Genomic DNA, 22,998 nt, shown 5'->3' with positions numbered 1-22,998 from the left:
CGAGGATGAGTGGTGATATTAAATCCCAAGCCCTTGGCCAAATTCCAACTTGGGTAATTGTATTTGGTCAATTTTAAATTCCCTCTGCAGTTTCTAATGCAATGCCCTTCTGTGCTTCCTGATGCCAACCTGCTGCATGCTACTGATCTGCATTGGTAAGTAACTGGTGCTCTCTACCCTGGAGAAAGCCTTGAAGGTACCAGGGGGAAAGTCATTACAAATGTCATTTTTGTGTTTCACTTTCATGGAACCTACTTCCTAACACTTAGACTGTTATAGAAAAGTCTTCAAGTCTTTAAGTGTGGAGTATTTGGCATGGCTATTTTTCCATGACCCCAATGACCGACCCCTCTCTGGTAGCTGGGGACAGTGAGAATAATCTTCTGACTTTAGCTCAGACGATCTGAATTCCAGTTGACCCCTCTAACTCCTATCACCTCTGTGACCTGAAGCAACTTGCTCCCTTACTCATCAACTTTGAAGGGCTTCCCATGGTTTCAGAAGACAATGCTTTAACAAAGCCAAGCCTGCCATGACTAGTTTCCAACTAGCCTTTCTTACCTTATCTTTACCTACTCCCAGGGATAAAGACTACAGTCAAGAAACATCGACCATTTCTTTCTTTTCTCCTTGCTGTGCACGTCCATGCCACCATGTGTCTGCCCCTGCTGTGTCTACTGCCTAAGTACCTCCCACCTGCCTCCCTTCTCAACAAATCCAATCCATCTTTCAAGACTGATCTCAAAGACCCTCTCCATAAAACTTCCCTGACTTCCCAGCTGGAAGTCATCTTGTATTCTATAGCATGAATGTGAGTATATATGGTTGCTCGGCTTTCATACTCGAAATCTTTTTTAAGTTTACTGTGCATTTTCTGTGGAATGCAATACAGGATTTTACATTTACTAATTGTTTTAATCTCTGAATTGGCTTCATCTTTATTTTCACATGATAACCTTTCTAAATATCAAAGCAGATCTTAAATAAGCAAACAATATGATAGTTCATTTAAGATTAATAAACATACGCAAAAACAGTCAAATAATCTCTGGATTGTTCTTCTTTCCTGTGGACTTTATGTGATATTCAACCAGGACAAATGTGCAAATTTTATTAAATGTATTTTACATTTAATTATCTCTTGTGATAAAAACCCTGAGGTCATTCTCTCAGATAAATACATTTTAAATATACAGCTTTTGGAGTCAGATTAAGTGACTATTTGTGAACTTTTCCCAATTTATGTTTGAACTAATACATGATCTAATATATGAACTAATATATGAACTAATATATGACCAGCAAGTCCAGTCGTTCTCTAATCAAATTTCAATTATTAGAATCACTTCTGGAGTGAGGTGATTAATCTCCTCTATGCCCACAACCTACTGGTCAGCATAAGGACTGGACATCTCTAATATTAAAGACAAAACAAACGGTCCAAAAAAAACACTAAAACATAATTAAAAAGGCATAGGTGATTGAGATGCTTAGTAAGGGCTGATGACCACTGTTCCAGTACAATATTGCAAGTTCATGACCATTTTAAAGGTAAAGAACCAGAAGCTCAGAGAGCAGACATGACTGTGTCAGGTCGCACAGAGAATGAGCGGGCACACCCAGACGGCAATCCAGGTCACCTTGCTCCAGTTAAGTGTACTATTATGACTCTCTCCTCTCTGAAGCATCCACTCTTCCTTTTCTTTTGCAAGATTTCTCCATATCTGGGCTAACTCTCTGACAACTATAACTTTCACAGGTTATAATTGTAGGAATACAACAAACCGGCATGCTAATTATAAATAAACTTTCAAATTAGTTAGAGAAGTCTCATTGCTGCTTCCCTTTTTAATGCTTGGTATTTAGACACGGCCAGATTTGCCCCAGGCCCAGTGATCCCAAGGCATGTCTGTGGTGCTGTGCTTAATAAAGGCAACCTCTGACTTTAGGGAACACACGTGCTCCCCAAAGAAGAGCTATTGTTTACTAACTCATTTTCCAGGCGGGTAATAGCTCAATAACTCATGAGTTCCCATGAATGGTATGTATATGAATGAAGACTTACAGAGGGAGTATTTTATTGCAACAGAAATGAAGACACTGACTATCATATAAAGTCAAAGTCTGTCACTTGTGGTAATGGGATTTTCTCGATCTGGATACTAGTTATGTGGTTGCATTTACTTGGTGAAAATTCATCATGCTCTACACATACGATTAGCGCAAACTGACATATTCATGTTACACTTCCAGAAAATGTTTATTTACAATACTAACAAAAGCGCTAACAAGACAGCACTGCCTTAGCCTGGCATTTGGAGCAGGACAGAGAGTGGGGGGAAAAAATGACAAGTTCTAGTGTCAAAGCTTAAATCCCAGCTTTCCATCCTCTTAGCTCTGTGATGTTGAGTAAGCCATATTACCTCACTGGGCCTCAGAATTCTTCGTATGTCTCGAATAGGAAAAAAATAAACACCTATCTCATGGAGATGCTGGAGTGATGACGTAATGTTTGTAAAAACACCAGGAATAGAGAGCACCTGAGCCTCAGCAGGCATCAGTAACTCACGCATTTGTTCAAACATTTTTTTATGTCAAACACCATTCTGGGATATAAAGGCCAGTAAGTTACAGTTCTTGTTCTCTAATGGGTCATTTCAATAGGATATCCCCCTTTCTTCCAATATCTAATTGAAATACAGTTTTTGAGCCCTTTTTCCCACTCCTTCTCACATGTTCTCCAGCGAGTGAGAGGAGTCACCCCACTCTCCTTTCCCACCTCTCGGCATCATGTGCTTACATGAGCATCGTGCTATCTCTTTCCAGAAGCACTTACCACCTCACATTGCAGTTCTTTTATTTATGTATGGAATAGTAGTTGGATGGAATAAATGAATGTTGTTCCCTTGTTCTGTAGCCGCTCACTCCTTCCCTCTTCATCACCACGAATCTTAATTCCATCTGTCTTTCCAGTCCCTCCTACCGGCACCTTCTGTTTCCTTCCTTGATCCCCTCCAAACAGAAGCAATTTTCCTTCCTCCATACTCCAAAAGTATTTTACTTGAACTTTCTCATGGCCTTTAACGTAGCATGGAGAAGTCTGGCCCGCAGAAGGTGTTAAATCTGGGGTTTGCCACTGGGTTCAACTCTAACTAGCTGTGTGGCCTTAGGCAAGTAAGCTTCTCTGACTTTTTTTTCTCAATGCTAAAAGTAGGGAAAACTAGGTCTCCCTTTCAAAACTATTGTAAGATTTAGAAATAATGCATGTTTGAAGGGCATGCCATGTAATAGTTGTTCATTGAAGAAGAGAGATTATTTCAACCTTGCTTTGTAGACTCTCAGTAGACATTGTGTCTTCTTCTATAATGAAAGGTCCATGTCCACCCTACCACAGCATCACCCACAGTGCCTGTATAGAGCAAATGTTCAACACATGTTTGAATAAACAAATGAATAAAAGATAAAACAAATTTCTTAATGCTGGTGGCAGAGAAAAAAAACCCTATACAAAGTCTTTGAATCCCATATGACTATTTGAAAATCCTTCTCTGGAGATGAATAATGTAAGGGCCTTCCTTCTAGGAGATCATTTAGTCTTCCTGCTGCTGCACAGGGGAAAAAGAAAAAAAAAAAAAAAAAGGCTAAATGGCCCAGCCCTCTTATAGTGCTGTAGGAACAAGCAAATATTAGCATGATTTTACCTGGCACTGATTGGTTGTTATTCACCAGACAGTGAACGACTGGGATTGAGTCTGCTCTAAAGAATATTGCGGTGCTTTGGCTTATGGGATAATATAGGTGATGATATCTCTATAAAGAGCATGCTTTCAATTTGGATTAGATTTTGGAGGCTGGAAGCTGGCAAATGTGTTGTTAACTACTTACAAGGCCAAGCGAGAACCATAAAGCTAAGTTTCTCCTTTCGGCATGCGAAGTTCTTGTCTTTACATTTCCTGCTGTAGTGGAGTGTCAACATTGCATAATAACCATCCTCCAAGACTTTATTAAAATCCTGACCTTTACTTCAAAGCTTCTGTTTGGAAGGAGAAAAGCAGGGAAGAGAAAATTAGGTCTTTTCTAACAGTCTCTAGGAGCTTTAGGCCATAGGCCAAGAAGACTCAGGCTGTCTTTTGGAAAACATGTCTTTGCACGTCACCCTGTCACTCATCTAGATATGCTCCCGTGACGGCGCAGGAGGGGCCTGGTCATGAACACAAGCATTCCAAGGGAGGCGAAGCCAGTTTTAAAGGAGAAGCAACTGGGAGAATGGGGTTTCTGATCCTCCGATGATGGGTATCTAGTGGGAGAATCTAGTGGCCTCTGAGGACTACAGAATTCTTAGCACATAGCAACTCCATCCAAACCACTGTGCTAAGGGACTAGACCAAACTCTTCTGTGGCTTTTAGCAGCATAAGGCTGTGCCCCTGTGATGACCCCAGCCTCCCATTAAAATGCCTGCTTGAGAAAGCTCAAGGCTGCCAGGAAAATTTACTGTTTGTTCTAGCCAACATCTGATGATAGGCCTCTGACCTCGTTTTCTTAGAGCATTTACTGAAAAGGGCTCAGGATTGTGAATATGTATCTCAACACTGAACGATCTTTCTCAAGGACCTGAGAGTTAGTCCTTTGAAATGTAATCATCAGGAAGGCCAGTCTCTGTGGGAGGATAGGATCTTACCTTCAACAACTTCCAACCAGCCTATACAGCTGGCCTAATCGTACTTATATTGACCAATCTCTTGTAATTTTTTTCTCTGACTCTCCTGAGCCCCTCTCCTCCCCACTCCCTCATTCTCTTTTGAAACACCCAAATTTCCTCTGCACAGATCAGAATGAAGCTTAGGTTTTTTGGGTTTTTTTTTAACACCTACATTTGAAGCATTTCTGTATTTCAAGCTGTCAGTAGTCAGAGAATAAAATCCATTTTCTTTGGATTTAACTAATGTCCAGCTGTGTTGAACTTTGACACCTCCATGCGGAGTCACCTGTTCCTGGGGCTCACCTTCACCCCTGTGCAAAGAGAGTTCTGGAAGAGATCCAGGAATTCCCCCTTTCAACTCTCTTCTTCTAGGGGTGCAAGTCACATAGCCGCTAGGTTGAGGGATAGGAATGAAGAAAGTCTCCCACTGCACAGCCAAATTTCCTCTTCCAAATCACTTGACTTTCAATAGCATTTGGGCACCTGAGCACATACCACCGGTGAGATAGGGCTGAGCTCTTAGTAGTCTCCATCTTAACACAACTATGTTCAACCTGCTTGTTTACCTACACCTAGGCAACCAAACTGAGGGTAGAAGGGCTTTTATCAGGGACAGAAACTCTAAGGAGCAAGAAGGAGAACTGACTTGGAAAACAGGGCACTGCAGGGGCAATGGGAAAAGGCGTAGTTGAGCCCTGCAAGGGGACATAGAAAGAGCAGCTACTGGGCTTGGGGGGGCAGGACGGAAGGGTAAAAGGGCTAAGAAATATAAAAAGGGGGAACATAAAAGGACATGGAAGGTGACATCATTACTTGTTTCCTCATTCGCAATTTCCCTTTTGGCTCAGTCCTGCTCTTCACCTTCCGTCCAGAAACTTAAAGTAAAATGTCTCTGTATTGTACTTTCTTTCCTCTGCTCCCAGCCAAGAAAAGCTATTTATTGTTTTATTTCTTCTCTTCCAATTATTCTGGCCTTGCAAAAAATGTAAATCAAAGGAGGGGGGCAAGGAATTGGTCACTTAATATCTTTGGGTCCCAGTTGAATCATGGGAGTTTTGGACTGGATTCATAGTTCAGCAAATGTTTATTAAATGAATACTATGTCCAGACTGCTGTCTATTTGCTAGGGAAACATCATATCTCCCTCCTGAAGCTTACATTGCAGTGAAGGCAACATTCAAAAAGCAAATTAAAAATAACAAAATTAAGATAAAGTATAAAAGAAGTAGTATTTGATATGGTTGTCAGGAAAGGGTTTCATAAGGTGACAATTGAGCAGGGACATGAATGAAGTAAGGGAGCAAGCCAGGGGGAAGAGAATTCCAGGTAGAGGGAATAGCAAATGCAAAGGGCCCAGGGTAGGAACCTGTTAGCATGGCCGGGCAGCAGTGAGGAGCACACAGTAAGAGATCTGGAGAAGTAATTCAGTACCGAATCATGTAGGGTCTTGCAGGCTACTGTAAGTACTCTGGAAATTTCTTTAATCATGATGAGAATTCATTGAATATTTGAGAGCAGAGGATGACATTTTATTAATAGTAAAAATAATAACTAATATTTATATAGTACTTCGTATGTGCCAGTCTCTTTTCCAATGAACTCATTTAATTTTACAACTCTCTGATGTAGACATTATATTATTAATTAATTTTACAGTTGATGAAACCGAGGCACAAAGAAGTTAAGTAACTTGACCAGTTATATTAATACATTGCAGAATTTGACCTTGAACCCAGGTAGTCTGTCTCGAAGGTCCTTGCCCTCAACGCCTAGCCTGTATGTATTCTGATTTCCATCGATAAGTCACTTAGAAGTATGAGAAAACACCCTGGAGGCAAGAATTTAAAGCAGAGGGCCAATGAAGGGAGAGAGGACAGTGATGTGGGCTGTGGTGGTTGCGGTGGAGAAGAGAAGTAGTGGTCAGATTTGAGATGTGTTTTGAATGTAGAGGAAACAGAAAATTTGCTGCTTTTTTGCAGATGAGCTATGAGAAAAAGCCAAGGATCAATGGCGAATCCAACTTTTTGGCCTGAGCACCTGGGTAAAAGATGGTGTTGTTTACAAAACTGGGAAAACTGGGAGAGGGGGTGGTTTGGTGAGGGGTGGAAATAGGTTTTTTTTTTTCTTTTTGAGTATATAAAGTTTGAAATATATATGAAACATCTGAGAAGATATATAAAGGAAGCAACAGGGTAAATAGAGTCTGGGTTTCAGACTGTAGATTAAATTCACTGGTCATTGTCACACAAATGTTTGAGAATGCTATGTGCCTGGATGTGATCTCCCAGGGAGGGAACAGAGCACGTCAAGAATAAGCTCTGAGTCATTCTAACCCTCAGAGATGATGAAGAGGTGAAGGATCCAACAAAAGAGTCTGGAAAGGAGCAGCAGATGAATCAATGGAAAATGAGAAGTCAAGTAAGAAGGAGTTTGAAGGAGAACCTGATCAGCTGTATCTAATGCTGCTGATAGGAAAAGTAGGATGAAGACTGAGAATTAACCATTGAATTTGGCTAAGAGGAGGTCATTTAATACCTTGACTCTAAAGAGTTAGGGCCAAGACTCTGATTGGATTGTTTTCAAGGGACTAGCAATATTCTGAGGCATATGAGTAAAGATAATCTGAAAAAAGAGGTGGGGGATAGTAGCAGAGGGACGGAGAGAGTAATGCATTTCCCAATACTTCAATCAACTTTAAAATACTTTATTGAGCATCTCCTACACACCCAACACTGTTAGGTGCTGACACTCCTGAGTTTGCAGACTCAGTCATTCATTCATTTAGGGGACAATTTTTCATTGAATGCCTAGTACATGAGTTCTAAAACATTTTTTCTTAATTGTTACAATAACATTTTGACATTAAAGCAAATCTAAAAATTATGCCTGTACTCTCATAATCCCAACACATTAACACTTTTCCACATTTCTTTCAATTACTGGACGTATGTTTCCATAACTTTTACACAAAGTTATTATATTGTAAGCCTTTTTCTTTTGTAGACATATTTTCATAATATGTTAATTTTACAGCAGATATTTTATTGTGTGAATATACAGCATTAGTTATTTCCTCATTTTCCATTCCCCACCATTTATGTTAACTTCAAATTACAATATGTAATAAATGCTTATTTTTCTATATGTCTGTCAGCCTCATTAAGCTATGAGTAGTCCTTCAAAGTCCAGGACTATATGTGGTTCAATTTTGAATCACCAGTATGTGCCGGGCACCCAGTCTTGACTTCTAGGAAGCACATGAGACTGTATAGTAGAGCAGCTAATAACAGGAAGACTCACTGCCTCAGTTCTCATCTTGCATTCTCCACTTGTAGGCTTGTAGCCATGGGCAAGATACAACTTCTCTCTATCTCATTGATAAGTTGCAGATAATAATAGTACCCTATTGGTCATGAGAATTAAATGAGCCGATATATGCAATGTGCCTACTACATTGTAAGCACCTATGTAAGTGCTTGATAAGTGTATTATATAAGAACAAAAGTCCATGCCCTGAATATGTTCAATGAATGAATAATAAATCAAAGAACAGTTTCATTTTTGCTTCGTACAGGTAATTTAAAATATTTTTTTGAATTATTTGCTTTTGGATTCAGTAACAATGTTGTGAGCATGGACTATGAGTCAGGTATCCAGAGACAAATAATCATTTCTTGGGATTAACTTTCATAAGTGATATTAGTAAGTGCAAGAACATGAACATTTCTACAGCTTTGATTACCCTGTTATTTTGCCTGGGTGGGGAGTTAAGCTCCTTGAAGGCAAGGGCACTGTCTGAGTTTTGCATTGCTGACCATCTTTGTAGAGACTGCCACCTGCTAGTTCCAACTGATAGTCCATTCAGCCCCTTTTCTCCGTTCATGTCTTTTTTTCTCCTTTGCCTTAATTGCTTTCTCTGGATCTTGATTTCTTGGATAAATTAATAAGATTCAATTAGGTAACTCTAAATGTGGAAGAAAAAAGTCAAGGAGGTGGTAGTGGGCAAGCCATGTGTGAAGAGACAATGGCCTTTGTAGATGGCCTTTGTTAGGTGTCAAAAATGGGGACAGATGACGACAGTCAGGAAGAAATCACTAGGGACTACCAACAGAAGGTTCGTGAACAAAGAACAATGAAAGTCATTATAAACCCTGTTAGGATGATTATACAGACTACCATCTAGAATGGGAGAGAGCACTTGAGGTCTCCGGCAAAAATCTGGAGAAATGGGGATGAATGAAAGAGAAGTAATATTTTTGAGATTATTTCCTTCTATAACGATTATTTCATTCGTTCATACATTCATTCATTCATTCAATACACATGTATTGGGGGCCTACTTTGTGCCAGGCACTGTGGTAGGCACTGGGTATCTACCCGTGGAAAATACAGATTCAGTCCTGCTGTCATGAACATTTGTTTGTCCCACGACTGTCACCTGTGGGAGCAAGAGCTCCGGAACACCGAAATTAAGTCTGTTTCTTCCTGTCGCACTCTGTGCTTGGCACACGGTGGGCGCGCGCACATCCTGTAGTCTGAATTTTGATTGAGGGCTTTGGTGCAGCAGAACAGCTAGGTACACAGAACCCGCGAGAAAAGGCAGGGTGGCATTGATCTCGCTTCTAAGACCAGGATCTTGCAATGAACGCATGTGTGCATCTCTGTGTATAGTGGGGGCGTATCTTCCCAGCGCGCCTGGCAGAGGGCCAGTCACCCGGACCCACCCTCTCCTCTGCGGGCGCGCTCAAGCCAGCCCAGGCTGTGGCGGAGCGCAGACGGGGCTAGGCGCGCAGCCTCGCGTCGGTCCGCAGGCCGGCCCAGCGCGGCTCCTCCTCGCCGCGGGCGGGGCTGCCCTCGGTGCCGCCCCGCGGCCGCGGCTCCGCGAAGCTCGGAGCGCCGGGGGCTGGCGAGCCAGGGCGGCGGGTGGAGCCCGAGCAGCGCGGCGGCGGCCAATCGCGCCGCGCCGGGGGAGGAGCCCCAAAGGGGGAAAAAGAAAGTGCGGCGGAAAGTAAGAGGTTCATTGGGGGAAGACTGGCCGGATCAGGGTCCCCGGGCTCCGCTTTGGCCAGACTCACCGAAAGAAGCAGTGCGGGGCGACCCTGCACCCATCCCCACTGGTTCGCTGCGCCCACTCTGCTTCCCAAGAAAGGTGAGTCTCTCGCTGTCGTGAGGGCTCGGAGGAATCACCTACCCACAGAAAGGGTGGAAGGACTCCTGAAAATCGTCTCCTTCAACCCTCTTATTTTCCAGAAGGACGAACTGAGGCACAGAGCGAGGCAGCGACTGGGGTAGATCACACAGCTAGTTAGTGCTGTGGTCGGGACTCGAACCCAACTGTCCAGAGCCCCATCTTTGCTTTGTGGAGATTTAGGTACCGCAGTTTGGGGACGGCTGCGCGTTGCTGCACCCCACTTCCAGCCCTTTGAGGGATCTACGTTGGTGTACCCCCGCCTGGGTTTCTCCAGGGCGCTGCTGTGAGCGGGGAGGAAAGAAGAGGGCAGTGTGTCCCAGCGTGTCTCATGCCGCTCCCAGCCAGGAGCTGTGACAGCCTGGGGAAAGGCTGCTTGCAGCTTCACTCCGTCCTCCCCTGACCTGCTTTCTCAGAAAGATGCCCCTGCCGAGGGTGTCTAGCATGCTCCTGGGGAGGCGGTGGCCAGGGGAGGGACGCCGGGGCGCCGATGACTTGGGTTGGTACTCACAGCTGTCTCCCAGCTCCGGGAGGAAGCTGTTGGTCCTGTAGGGGATAGGATGCCCCACGGTTAGGAATAGCTGGCTTCACGGAGCCATAGCCCCTGTCAGTTCTGAGTGCAGGGAGGGAACAAGGAAGCTGAGTTGAAGAGAAAAATCACAAACATAAAAGCAAACTTCTGCCGTTTCCTTTAAGAACCAGTCCCCAGCCTGTCTTCCCTCCACCTCCCGTGGTGAAATTGAGATCCACCGCGCCTCTGGAAGGGCTTTTGCTGCTGTGTTCCACCGAGCCTGGGTTAGCTACCAGCCGAGGAGGAGGATTTACCTGGTTTTGATTCTAGCTCTGCGGAGTATTAGCTGTGTGAACTTGGTCGGGCAAGTTATCCAATCTTTCTGGTACTCAGTTTCCCCCCACCCCCGGCCGCAACATGGAGATTATGAAGATCACAATGAGCCCTGACGGTAGTTGGGAGGATGAAATGGGATAATTCAAATAGTATGTTTAGCGCAGTGGCTGGCCTGGCATCTGGTTAATTTGAGATTGATGGCCACTATTGTAAATACTGTTATACACTAACCCTGGAGACAGTGGATTTTCAGAAAGGTGATTTCATACCACCTTAAAGTGACTTTTTTTTTTTTTTTTTTTAATCTGGAATGCTGCAGCGTTTTCTTATTTGGAGTTTGAACAGCTTTTATAGAAAGTGTTTTCTGAGTGCTGTCTCTATGTGACTTTGATCCTGGATGCTTGAGTTGGAATATAAAATTAATGTTTGTCAGTTATGCCAAGCCCCCTCGGTTTTAGGCCAAGCCTCAAGTCTATGAAGCTCTGGTCTGAGGCATCCTTTATTGGCAAAGAGGGTCTTGAATTTGATGAAAAGTAACAAGACAAGAGAAGTTCAAGTTCCTTCAGTGTTACAGACTGTGCTTTAAGCCTTGTATTCCTGCTGTCTTAGGTCAGACAAGCAACTTTATGTTTTCTTTAGTAGAGGAAAACAGCAACACAATTCTCACGTATTTCTTTGGGATTATGCCATGATGTTGCTAAAATCAGTCCCTCTGGACAGACTTACCTTATTTAAACAAACACTACACATCCCTAGTCTAGTCTTCCTTAATTATTGTTTTTAAAATGAAATAGCTCCCCTCATATATCCCCACGAGGCTCATGAAAATTGATTTTATTCTGAATGACTTCATACAGTTATTTACTACTGTCTCCTGGCTATGCCGTAAGTCCCTGAATTGAGTGTTCAGCATTTATAGTTGGCTGCCTGCTTCCCAGTCCCTCCCATTTGTGTGGGGTATTGATGAGTGCATAGGAGGGGGTGTGATACATCTTGAGGGAAGGGGAGAACTTGGTGGTGCCTCTGTAGGTACCTCCTGCACCAAGCGTTTGCAGGGGATGGGATCACTTGCTTCCATCAGCCTGTTCCGTGTGTATGCATTGTGATGAGCTGGCCAGGATACATCTGAATGCGTGCCTGAGAAATAGGGGACTTGTGGGCAAAAGGAAAATGTTAAAAATAAGGTCAGAACAAGGGGATGGAAGGGAGATTAGAAAGTAATTTTTTTTTTTTGGTTCCAGTTCTTTAAAGAAAGGATACCCAGTTATACCTTTCCTCCTTATCCAGATTATTTGTTACAAAATTCATACATACATATGTAGACAACTTTAAAATTTCCAAAGCATATTCCATATACATTATCTTTCTTGCTACTTGCGATAGCCCAGAGAGAAGGACATGGCAGGCATATTAATGGTAGAAGGAGCTTAGGTTTTGTGATCAAATTCAAATTTCAGCCCTAATTCCTCTGCAGCTAGGTCATACTGAGCAATGTATTTCACCATTTAGAGCTTTTGTTTTATCCAATTCTAAAATGGAAAAGAAAAACCCTAAGGATTCATGCGACGATAGAATTAACTAGAATAATATAAAGTATATGTAGTGAATAGTTGCTCATTAAATGCTCTCTCTTCTTAGCTGGTCTCAATTTTATAGAGGAAGAACTGAGACTCAGAGAAAGGAGAGGTTCCTAAGAGTCACACAGTTACTACGTTTCATCCCTGGGAGTACAGTTCACACCTTGTAACTTCTAGTTAAGGGCTTTTCCCCGTCACACCCCGGTCACCTCTCCAGTGAGTTCTTTAACAACTTACCTCAGTTAAGTTGACCTTATTGGGCTGGTGATTGCAGGGTATCCTTTCTGTCCCAAAGAGGAAATTTCCTTGCTGAGGGAACAATCCGTAAGCATGCTCTATAGAGGTGAGCGGGGCCAGCTGTCAGCAGGGGAAGTTCGAAAGCCCTGCTCTCTAAAGGCAACCTTCCTACTCTCCTGCGTTTGATGTAATGCACCTTCCATTCCTAAGAGGAGGGGGACTGTGAAGACATAAAGTTCAGAATTGTATTATGTATTTCTTCCTGTTCTGAGTGGTTTCTTCCCTCTGTCATCCTTGTGCTAATTCATAGGGTAGTAAGAAGATTGAGCAACAAATGCCATGAGTGACCATAGTGTTCCTTCACTTCTCTCACTAACGCTGTGGGTAGAGGATGGGATTAGGCAGAGTAGGCAGAGGCTGCATTTGCAGAAAAGACCACTCGCTGCTTGCTGGCCGTGCTGATCACTGGTCTGGAGGCCCCAGTCCTCCCTGTGGAAACTGATGGCTGCAGGCTTATGTAGGAAAATGAACAGATCTGTTTCTGGCCCAGGCAATGGGGCCATTTATCCGTTGAGACTCCCCACAGGCCATCAGGTTTCTCTGCTTTGCAGTAAGCAGCCAGGCTTGCAAATGCAGTTCTGAGAGAAGCATTTTGCTCCTTGCTTTTGGCATTTGGAAGCGTATGTTTGCTTTTGCCAAAAGGTATCCAGTTAACGTCATCTTACCTGGCACTGTTAGAAAAGCAGAATGTGGCTGGAGGAAATCAGAGGAGGGGCAGAAGAGAAAAAAAATAAAGGTTCTCTCCAGCACACACACAGTTTCATTTGTTGCTCAACTTTGTCAGGGCTTCTGCTGGTGACACAGATGTAGGATCTGGTGAGTCACTGTCGCCTTGCCCGTGAAATATTAAAGAGAGCCACCTACTGTGCTCTTTGCACATTTTGGAAGTTGTTCTGTGGGAGAAATAAAAACCCCAAAGAATGGGAAAGTTACAGAACATTTGGCATCTGATATTTTGGGAGATTAATTCAGGTTAGCTACTCATTGGCTCAGGTTTGGGTTTTTGTTTTTGTTTTCTTTTTTAGAAAGTAAGAATGCACCGAGGGGGTTGTGGCACTGATGGGGAAACCTCCTGGTAGCCCGACTTGATCTGGCACCTGGGGCTGTGTGGAGTTTTAGAGCCCGACAGGGGCCTGTGGCAAGTTAGTATACTGCGGTGAGCAGCCATCTCTTCTGCCAGGGACGCTGATGCCTGCCCGGAAGCTGGAGTCCCTACCTCAGCACCTTATTCACAGGAGGTATTGAATAAACATGAATGCTTTCTTCTGTCATTAGTTCTTTCAATTTATTAGTCTGTTAAATTGTGAAAATCAAAATTTAATAGCTATTCCCTACTGAATTCCACTGTGGATTGTACTGAGTGTTTTATAAGCCCCACCTCATTCAATCCTTGCAGTGATCCTGTGTATTTTTGGAGGCAGCGGAGGCTCAGAGAGGTTAAGTAGGTAAGAAAGACCTGAGATTGTATGGCTTCTGGACTAGAACTGAGGGCCTAGGCTAGGACTGATGACCCACCCATCCCCATCCTGCCATTCTGAGCCTGGTATTATCTTGCCTGTGACTGAGAAGTCGCAGGCTCTGGGCCTCAGATGGGACGTTCTTCTGCTGCAATACATTGCTTCTTTTCTTCAAGATTCCCTTCAACTCTGAAATTCTGTCTCCGTATCTCTTTGTAAAAGTTGATGCTAGAAAGGGAAAGGGGAATAATGAGAAAATACCCTTATGTTTTATGCCAAGGGATCTATTTTCCGGTGAAACAGAGGAGGGCAAAGGAAATCAACATTCATTGGTGCGTGCACTTCTGTCATTTCACTTAAGCATAAAAATAACTCTCAGATATATATTATTGTCTGCCTTTTACAGATGAAAGAACGGAGGCTCAGGGAGACTTACAGACTTGCTCGAGTTTAGTCAGTTAGTAAGAACTAGAACTGGCCTGAGCTCAAAGTCGTTTGGTCTACTGTACCATGCTTGCTAGACACCATGCCATCAAATCAGAGGACTTGCAGAGTAGATTCAGGAATGTCCCCTCCCTGTGCCCTCACACCATACCACCCCAGCAGCTGTGTCCTTTCCTCCTCTACCTTCCTATGCCTGTTGCTAGAATCATTTCCTCCTCCTTCCCAGTCTGTGGGACCCCTTGAAATGCTTATACCATACTCTTCCTATCTCTACTGTGATTTTCAAAACTTATTTGTTTGTTTTCACTCTGGGCCAGTCATTTGTCCCTTTGTGTTCTTGTCCAAGTCCCTGATTAGCGCCAAAGCAGCTGAAGAACATAGTACAGTGCCTTGTATGTAAAAAGTACAGAGTGAAGGGAATGATGGCTTCATACTGTGTCAGGGAGGCCCAGCGTTGGCTTTCTCGTTTTCTCACACTTTATTACATTACTAATTATCTCAAAGGCTGTCTCTACAGACTTGGAAAGTAACTCTCATTTCCTTTAATGTTATGGTTACAAAATCAGAAAAATGCTAAGGAGTCACAGACTCTAAGAAGGTTGGACATCCCTGGCTCAATGATGGAAAAAAGACATTTTGGTCCTAATAATAAAGGGTGTTTTGCAGCAAACACAGGGAAGGAAGGGCTTGCTTGCATATATTGACAGCAAGGCCAGTGTCAAGTGTCATAAATTAATTACCTGAAAGAAAATAGGAAGTTTCCAGGGAGGTGGGCAGCTGCAATGAACTTCGATTTCAAGATTTCCAAAAGCAATGAAGAATGAGCATCCGTCCAGGTATTATTTGATATCATTGGAATACAGACAGGTGACCTTTTATATCTAGCTTATATCCAGGAGAAGCCTGTGGTTTCTACCTGTCTGGCACATAAGTCCTTATGATTACACTGGCTTCCTTGTTTCCCAATCAATGCTAAAGGCAACAGAAAAGAGAACCAGTCATTTTATAAACTCTGATATCTGAAAGTGTTCTTTTCATAGATAACACAGTTCCTTAAGCCAGTTATGGTTAGATGCTATGGTAACTGTGGGTGTATAACATTTGTGAGCTTTAGCACAAGACCAGCTTCCGTGCGTGTGACTTTGCACAAGTTATTTGGTCTGTCTCTGCTTTCTTTCCTTTTCTTTTTAAAAAGATTTTATTTATTTATTTGAGAGAGAGAGAGAGAGAGAGAGAGAGAGAGAGAGAGAGAGAGAGAGCGCATGCACCAGCAGCGGGGAGAGGGAGAAGCAGACTCCCCGCCGAGCAGGAAGCCTGACACATGGGGCTCGATCCCAGGACCCTCAGATCATGACCTGAGCCGAAGGCAGACGCCTAACTGATTGAGCCACCCAGGTGCCCTCTGTTTTATTTTCATCATCTGTAAAAGGGGATAATCAAACGCATTTCATCAAGCTTTTGATAGATGTCAATCATATGCCATAACATTTGTTAAGGGCCTGGTGCATGGGAATTTTAACCTTTATTATGATTAACAGCTGCAATGATATTCAGTTGCATGCCCAAATTGATACTGGAATAGAAAGTACAAGACTTAGTTTCAAATTATAACAGTTTTAGTTTATGTAGAACTTTAAGCACTCAAAATGATTGTGTTTATCTCATTTCACATGAAGAAATTAAGTCACTTGCCCAGAATTATACAAATGAAGCCAGAATATGAACCTATGATTCGGATGTAGATGGTCCAGGCACCACAGTTTCCCAGGCACACATTTTTCCCCCAATAATCTGAGGTAATTAAGGTACGTGTTGCTAACATTTATATCCTGAGTCTGAGAGGCTAAATATTGCTAAGGCCACACAACTAAGCACATAGTGGAACTGGGACTTGGACACCAGCTTTCTAACTCCAAGTTATGTGTTTTTTCCCCCTTTAATGATTCAGTCCAACAGCCCCACTACTGGTTAATTGCTTTTCCTTCTCAGAGTCCTTTTTCTCATTTCTAAAATGAGAAATTTGGACAAGGTGCTCTCTAAGGTATGGTATTCTATGAGTCTGTGCCTGTAGAGTAATGACTTGGGAGATATCATGAAAAGCTAAGAGAAGAAGTGTCTTCTTCTTTCCACAGATGTACCCACACACCATGGCGGGTGGGGCACCCTCAGTCCCAGATGTCCAGCAGCCTCCTTGTCCTCGGGGAGACTCAAAACTGAGCACTGCGCTGGGAGTCAGAGCCACAAAGACACCTTCCATGTCCTTCAGGATGTGATTCTGCCACATTCCCATGACCTGTAAACTGTTTTTCCCCCTCAGGATCCAGGTTTGGGGGTGGGAAGAGAAAATAGATGTCTGGGTTATGCACACTGACATTTATTGTTTGGGAAATGAAAAGAGAGCCTTTTTATATAAAGCAAGCTCTGTATCACCATTAATCACCATAATCTTCTACAAAGAAAGAGATAAAATATTTGGCTTTCATTTGAATTTTAGCATTATGAGTGCATATTTTCTGCTTTCTTCTTTTGAGCTAATTTAGTGCCCATGGAAGAGGCTTGGCTCTCATTGAATAAATATAGGAGTTCTTTCAACTTATAGAAATGATGCATGCTGGAGAGTGGAAATACACACTAAATAGCATTTTTCTGGAAGATTAGACTTTGGTCTCCAATTACAGAATGAAACAATGGCAGGGGTTGGGGATTGAATGGTTAGAGTGGGTAGGAAAAGTTGGCTGGCTTTAGAGTCATTGAATCCTAGATATTGCTTGCTTAGCCTGTGCAGACTTAGTTTCCTCATCTGGGAAATGGCAATTAGCACTTAATACCTGGCACCCGCCCTCAATAAATATTCATTCCTTTCCTCATTCAGCATTGTTGTTTACCCCAAAGCCTCAGCCCTATAATGAAATTCACATGAAACCAGATGGAGAGGGGGTGTGTACTGAGTAGATGCTTCAACTGGTCTAAGGAAATTTTCCCCAATTTGACAAACAATGGGGATGGTAAGGATAGGAAATGAGTGTGGTATTTACCTTAAAATATCTGGAAAGTTTTCATGCGGAGGAGGAATTAGACTGGTGGGAAACTGTGGTGCCTGGACCATCTACATCCGAATCATCTGCACAGCTTGTTAAGGAAGCAGGTAGTTAGGGCCTCCGCACTGAAGTCTCCAAATCACAGGATCAGAATTTTCTAGACCAAGAGGCAGTATATTGTAGGGATCTGGAGTCTTGTGACATAGGTTCATATTCTGGCTTCATTTGTATAATTCTGGGCAAGTGACTTAATTTCTTCATGTGAAGTGAGATAAACACAATATGTAACTCATTGGCTTGTTAGTGATGACTAAGTCAATTAATACAAATGAAGTTCCCAGAACAGTGACTGGCACAAGAAACCACACGTTATTTCGCTCAGGGTGTAAGCCGGTCTTTAAAATACCTTGTAAGGCCATGTATGATTTGCATTCTGTTTCCTCTCTGCCCCAGTCTCTCAGATAACCACAAAGCTAACTCCTTCACCTCCTTGAAGCTTTTGCTCCAGTATCTTCTCAGTGAAGGCTATTTGGTTGCTTTATATGAAATTACCCCGCTGCCTGCTTTCCATCTCCACCCATGCCAGTGCTCATCTAACTGACTCACTCTGCTTTTCCTTTTTCCATAGCTATTGTCACCTTTAGCAGCTTCCACATATTTAGTCTGTCCACTGTTTATTGTCTAGTTCACTCCCTACTAGAACGTAACACCCACAAGGCCAGCGACCCCGCTCCCTGCTATATCCCAGGAACAGGACCTCGAGAATAGCAGCTGCTTAATCATGAGGAAATGATGAATAAATAAATAAATGCATAGATAGGTGTTAGTATAATTACTTGTCTTCAAGGGGTAGAAAGAAAGAGATGGAACTGGACAAGAAAATAAATTACATATGTAATATTGAAATTAAAAAAACTTGTTTTATACACACATATACACACATGTATACACTAATACACACATATATGCATATTGCCTTGAGAAGGTGACATTTGAATTAAGGGAAGAGCCTGCGAAGGAGCCAGGCTGGTCTGAGATCATGGTCAAGGAGGCAGGGGCCAGGTGAGAAGGGTAGAAGGACTGGGAATAATGTCCTCATAAGCCGGGGCCAGATAAGCCGGGGAAGGAGCTGGGATTTTGTGCATAATGCAGCAGGAGGTCACCGAAAGGACTGAAGTATGGTGATGACTAGGTTTGTTGTATTTGGAGCCTCAAACGGAGAGTGAAGCAAAATGGAAGAATTTATGTATAAGATGAGGAGTTGAACTGCTTTGATCTTATACAGGGTCCTATGAACAGTGGAGAAAGACAGTTCAGTTTCATTGATGTGTCATTCATAGACTTTCTCATTAGAATGTCTCAAAACAAACACACACACACATACACACAGGCAAAATAGGCAAAACCAGATTTCTTTGCTTTTTCTCAAATGATATTCTTATTTCCACATGTACTAAGTAATGGATGAAATTGTATGCACTGTTGCTCAATTCAATTCAGCTGGAAATTTTACAGTTCTTGGGTAGGTGTTTTATGTAATCAGTCCCCCAAAACACTGGACCCAGAGCTATTTCCTTACAAGATTTTCAGTACCAGTTTCTGAAATCTGATCTATTGAGGAGTAAGCATATGAAAGGCAAATTTAATTCCATATAAGATCAGTTTCTTCCTTCTGGCTCTACAAATCTAAATGGTGCCTAACCCTTCAAGAAATAGAACTCCTCCATGAAGTCTTTACCGAGATATGCATATGTAGTCTCATATATGCCAGGCGTCTTCCTCTATTATTTCTTTATGTAGAACAGAAAACTGAGGCTCAAAGTCACAGAGGTTAGTTAGTGTGAGAGCCAGTATTTGAACTTGGGGCAAGTGTAACCACTATACCATTCTGCCTTCTGATTGTAAGTGACCCTGAATATTTTTTCATCTCTATTTGTCCCACTTCATGGTGATTCATATGAAGGAATAGTTCAATAAATGTCTTGAATCCGCGAATGAATACGTGACCTATTCTTTCAAGTCGTATCATTTCATTAGCATGTAATGGTAAAAATGTGGGTTTTAGACTGAGACAATCCGTGTAGGGTAATGCTACTCACTACCTCTGGGATATGGTAAATTTACTTAACATCTTTAAACTTGTGTCCTCGTCGGCGTTGTTGGCACAAGAACAGAAGCGTTGTCAGGATTAAGTATGTACATAAAGTGCTTAGCACAGTGCCTGGAACATAATTAGTCCTCAGTCCATTTGAGCTATTTTTATTATTTTTTGAACTAAAATAACCTCCCCAAACATGCTTACACTTACATACTCAGGCAGTTTTTCAGTTGTGCTTATTTTATTAACTTCCTTTAAAAATCAGAGCCAAAGACCCAGTCATATAATCAGTGATACTGATTTTGTTCCAGGACCCATTACTGTCCCTTAACCTCAGCAGAGAACTCCTGCAGGTAGAAGGGCCAGTCCTGGGGAATGATGTGGGAGCAACAGTGCTATAGGACTGCCCTGTCTCTGACATCTGACATACCTGCAGACTGTATTTCTCCCCCTGCCCATCCTTCTCTCCCCAGCCAGACCTGGCTTGCGGGAGTTACTTTGTATTCCAGTGATGGCTCCAGAACATTCTGGGTGGCAAAGGGAAAACAGAAGACTCAAATTTTACCCTAGATAACACTCAATGAGACTCATTTATAGAACATGCTGAAAGTTTTAGACCTCTTACTAATTCATAATCACTCACATTGATCCAGTGCTTCTTGTGTGCCAAGAGCTGTGCTGGATGCTTTATTTTTATTATCTCATTCAATCCTATTGCAACCTTATCTAAAGTTTAAATTTTAGTTTTAAACTGGGGGAAAAAATGAGAGTGTTAGAGTTGCCTCTATACGTATATCGGGGAGGCTGTGATGATAAAATCAAATATTTCTTGCCTATGTTTTGTCACAGTTTTCTTCCAAAGCAAACCATGCAGGGTTGCAGCATCATTGGAGTCTTCGAGGACCTTCCCTGCAGTAAAGAGATGTTTGGCAGAGAAATGAGGCAAAGGTTGTGTGGGGAAGGCAAGAAACTTCATTCTAGTTGACAGTTTATTTTGCCCTGGAAGAAACTAGTAACAATGAACTCAGCCCTCTTTTGTTGATTGCATTTGCTTGCTTCTTTGTAAGAAACCAATGTGGTGCTGACTTACAATGATCTTTTTTGTTTTTTCTTTGTGAGATATTTAAAAGATGTAACTTTTATCATCCAACCTCTCCCAAGTTTGATGATTTCCCTGGAGGAAAGGTCCACACACACAACACACATACATACACACACAAACATGAGAACAGTGCCTGAGTCATAGTTGACACTCACTATCTATTTGCTGAATGAATGCATGACAAAATTAAAAAACAAACAAACAAACAAAAAACACCCTTTTTTTCCCCAGAGAATGGGAAGGGCTATGGAATCTTTTTAAAAAATGGTAAGACTTCAGTATGTAACTTTCTTTCAAAATTTTTGTTTTAAAAATAATTTCAGAAGGCGATTATTCTAAGATATGGGGCTTTCCTTAATCTTGGTGATTCAGGACAGCTTATTGGAGTAGACTGTAATTCCTTTAAAATTTATTGAGATGAGATCATTTACCCATGTACTCAATGGCCCTAGGCCAGGATACTTTTAAATTTGTGTTAATCTGATTTTTATAAATTTTCTGACCTCTTTCCCTTTCATTGTCTGCTATTTTTTTTCTTGCTTTCAGCATGTCTTGCTGTAGCAGCTTTCTCTCCATTCCCCATATAATTAGCTGTTTCCGCTTTACTCTAGAGTAGGGAGCGGGCTGATGAGTTTTGTTAGAACTGTGTGTACGATAAAAATAAACAGGGTTGGATTCGGATTAGACAGCTCTTCTCTAAGGGAAGGGAATAGGAAGGTAAAGTCACTACCGAATAGTCTTCATACAGGTGAGGCCATGCCATATACAGGAGCACTGGGTTTTGGTTACCTGTGGTATTAAAAAGGGACTGGTAGCATCAATAATACATTTTACTCTTGGGCCATAAGCATTTGCTGAGAACCTTTTGTAGGCAAGACACTAGTGAGATATGGAGGTTAAAATATAGTCACACAAACACAACCCCTGAAAGAATAAGAATTTGTAGATTATTTTGAAAGGTAAGATAATCACAGGGGTTTGCAATCAACTTTTATAGTATTTGGAAGAGTGTAAGAGTGGATAACATAACTTTAAAAGATATATGGAAAAACATGTTTGTGTTTTAAAGAGATAGCTGTGTCACTCAGGAAGGGGTTTATGAGGAACTGAGGATGTGAGTCTTGAATTGATGGGCAGGTTTTGGACATAGACTAGAGGGGAAGAGCAGTGTATGAGTTAGGGTCCAACCAAGGAGCATGAATGAAATGGGTCGATGATATGGAATATGGGATTTATCATAGGTATCGGACCTACAATTGGGGGAGAAGCTGGACCATTAAAGCCCCAAAAGGGGGGGGGGCGCCTGGGTGGCTCAGTTGGTTAAGCAACTGCCTTCGGCTCAGGTCATGATTCCAGGGTCCTGGGATCGAGCCCCGCATCGGGCTCCCTGCTCGGCGGGAAGCCTGCTTCTCCCTCTCCCACTCCCCCTGCTTGTGTTCCCTCTTTCTCTGTCTCTTTCTCTCTGTCAATTAAATAAATAAAATCTTTAAAAAAAAAAAATAAAAAAAAAAAATAAAGCCCCAAAAGGGGACAGTGGGAGATAAAAAGTCACTTACTCAGGACCCTGAGGAGGTGGTGGCCAAGAAGTCCGTGGAAAACTACCTCCGCAGTAGTTTTAGTAGTAGGCAGGCAGTTAGGAAGAAAAGCTGGATGTGAAGGGGAAGAGAGCAACCTGGAACCCATGAGGACAAACTGCAACCCTTAATTATCTCTCACTGTACCTAATCTCGATGATGTGGGTGGCCTGCAGAAGGAGCTGGCGGGCTTAGCCACAGAGCTCCACACCAGCCGGGCCTCGGACTTGGAGAGGTTGAAGGAAGAGATCTGTCAGGAACTGAAAGCTGGCTGCCCCCTCTTAGCAGGTCAGCCACCCGATTGGCCATTATGTATGTGAGAGGCAGTAAGTAGTACCCAGGGGCCTAGAAAGGCCCTCGCAAAACAATGGACACTGCTACACTTCTCCCATCCAAATCTCATGTACAATTCCCTGTAGCTACCCCTAAGAACCATATAGGGAATGGGATTCTGGAAAACGTAATTCCAGTTGAACTAAACTGACACAGTTAAAACCATGAGTGATACTCCAGATAAAGGAAAAAGGGTGAAAACATGAAGTGAAGGAAGGAAGCTGGTGCCTTGCTTGGGGAGAGCCCAGTTTGACTGGGAGATGGTATTCGAGCACCCGGGTCATAGATCATACTTAAAAAAGCTGAACCAAGACCATATTGTTGAGGATCTTAAATACTCTCT

The 22,998-nt window shown here is 42.5% G+C and overlaps 1 protein-coding gene and 1 pseudogene across 2 annotated transcripts in view; both read left to right on the top strand.

Annotated features, from left to right (window-relative positions):
* LOC112819602 (large ribosomal subunit protein eL30 pseudogene) overlaps positions 1-8,883 on the top strand; it is a 40,049-nt pseudogene extending 31,166 nt beyond the window's left edge.
* An 808-nt stretch (positions 8,884-9,691) lies between these two features.
* IL1RAP (interleukin 1 receptor accessory protein) overlaps positions 9,692-22,998 on the top strand; it is a 127,517-nt gene continuing 114,210 nt past the window's right edge. For both annotated transcript variants that reach the window (XM_073895626.1, XM_025876733.2), the window contains exon 1: positions 9,692-9,849. The gene's annotated coding sequence lies outside the window, so the exon portion shown is untranslated. The remainder of the gene's footprint in view (positions 9,850-22,998) is intronic.

The sequence above is a fragment of the Callorhinus ursinus genome, unplaced genomic scaffold, assembly GCF_003265705.2.
Source record: "Callorhinus ursinus isolate GAN/ISIS: 27379988/994484 unplaced genomic scaffold, GSC_fseal_2.0 scaffold1, whole genome shotgun sequence".
NCBI classification, from domain to species: domain Eukaryota; kingdom Metazoa; phylum Chordata; class Mammalia; order Carnivora; family Otariidae; genus Callorhinus; species Callorhinus ursinus.
This window is presented reverse-complemented; position numbering and strand designations above follow the sequence as displayed.